Genomic DNA, 2511 nt, shown 5'->3' on the forward strand with positions numbered 1-2511 from the left:
ATCGATGTTTTTTGTAGTCGATGTCGGATTCTTTGTTTAAAAAACCATTTCTGACAGGCCGTAAAATGCGTGATCGTTGGAACAGACCTTATGTTATTCAAATGGATGTTCAAAAACATCGATGTATTTTGGATAATGTATTGTAAGCAACCATATTTTAAAAACATCGTTGTATCTTGGGTAATGTATTGTAAGTAACGATATTTTAAAAACATCGATAGGATTTGAATTGGATTCAAAGGAAATTGTTTATACTGTAAATTTTTGTTTTTCATTTAGTTACTTTTAGAAAAAAAAAAAATTGGGACAAACGTAAAACATCGAAAGTAAAACATCGATGTTAAAAAAACATCGCCTTAAAAACATCACTGTTTTGGGTAAAACATCGATGTTTTCAAAACATCGACATCGATGTCGCATCCCTACTTTCAGTTGAGCCTTGTGCGTTCTAGGTAATGGTCAGTGTTTTTTGTGTATCCAGTTGGGAACCTCTTCGAAACAATACAAGGTATCATTATTGGTGTTATTATAATAAATATGGTTTTGTGCGCATATTTTGTCATAGGTACATCGTCGACAGGAAACTAACTTGATTCATATAACTTGTGGTGTTCACATAGCTCTAGTGATATTACGTTTGCTTGTTATGTTCCGGGGGATTATGAATGGGGTACTTGTTTCCCCATTGGTAATTGTTTCCCTCAGCTCCCCCAAAATGGCGGAAGCCTATTTTTTCCGAACGTGAGATACTGCCGGTCCCGAACGGAGCCGAGAGTCTCCGAAGGTGACCGATTCCCAGCTGCTCGTTTGAAAAATAAATTCCCACAACTTCGACAGGGATTTTTTCCACAAAAAAAAAAAAAAAGGGATGAGATAACTGCCTTTTTTCTCCTCTTGGACTATTCTACTATCTGACGACGCAACGAAGATTGATATAGCTGGATATTATACTCCAACTGTCAGATAAGGATATCTCTTTTCTCTATGTCTACTTCAGCTATTCTCTCCCAGGAAATATATATTTGATAGAGTACTCTACATTAGACCTTTGGCTACTCATTTTTGTGGCTTCCTCATTTCCATATCTTAGATTAATCTCCTGAGGTGAGGTTCTTAAAACTGTTATTAATTTATTATATACTAGCCAATCCGGCAATGCTTTGCTATTGCTTTATTTGAGGATGTATATAGATTTTATTTATTTTTTTAATTTAAAAACCTTTTTATTTATTGATAGATATTACGATCTGCCACACAATTGTGGGCAATAGTGATGAATGATCTCATACATACTAAAATAAAATAACATAAATAAATGAATGAAAAAAGAAAAAACTCTCTTAAAATATATACAAACAGAAGAATAAACAAAATGAACATAATCAAACTATGTATATGAAAGAAAACAATATATAAAATAAAATAAAATAATCTATAGTCACATTTACACTCTAATATACAATATTTACACAATCGACCTGAGGATCCCTGAGCCCACTCTATCCCCCACGTGTGAGGGGTGGCGCAGAGCTCGAAAGATCCCAGCGCATCCCTCTCGCCGCATCACTGTATATAGGTTTAATGAATGCGATTGATAAAATGATATAAATAATTATATTTAGTTAAAATTAAACATATACGTATACTTTATTATTATGATTAGATAACAAAAATTTACCCTAGAGATGCGATAAGGAACGAAATATAAATATGAATAAATCATATAATGATTTCCATTCATATAATTCATATAACTGATAATTCATATAAATGATTCATATAACTCCTCTTCATTTTATACAATTCTTACGTTAATACAACCGTAGGAAAGCAGAATGTCAAGTATTTTAACCTATATTAACAAAATCATACCCTTATAAGGGCGAAATATGGGTTTGAAATAAGGAAAGAATTTTCAAAGGTTTCATTTTTATATCTCCGGTTCTGATTTGTTTAATTAGACACGGTGTGTGCCCTTTGCTGCAGTTTATAGAGCCCTAAACCACTCCCAAAGTTTGGTTGAATTTTTTTGAAAATTCGTATTTATAGGTTTCTTGAGGTGTTAAATACGAATATCAACTTTATTTCCCTCCTAAAAAATCTTTTACTACACTTTCATAGATCAGTCGCTCCCAGTTAATAATTACAATTTATTATCAATTAAGACAATTTTGATGCTTTTTTTCCTCTCAACTTTTATTCTTTAAAATTCTCCAACGTTTTGGCCCTCAGGCAATTCTCAAGGATAAAACCTACAAAAATTTGTTTTTTGGAAAATGTATTGTAAGCAACATTTTAAAACATCGATGTTTTTTGGGTAATGCATTGTATGCAACGATATTTAAAATATCGATGTTTTTTGTAGTCGATGTCGGATTCTTTGTTTAAAAAATCATTTCTGACAGGCCGTAGAATGCGTGATCGTTGGAACAGACATTATGTTACTCCAATGGATGTTCAAAAACATCGATGTATTTTGGGTAATGTATTGTAAGCAACGATATTTTAAAA

The sequence above is a fragment of the Halyomorpha halys genome, unplaced genomic scaffold, assembly GCF_000696795.3.
Source record: "Halyomorpha halys isolate HHAL.00 unplaced genomic scaffold, Hhal_1.1 Scaffold484.1, whole genome shotgun sequence".
Taxonomy (NCBI): domain Eukaryota; kingdom Metazoa; phylum Arthropoda; class Insecta; order Hemiptera; family Pentatomidae; genus Halyomorpha; species Halyomorpha halys.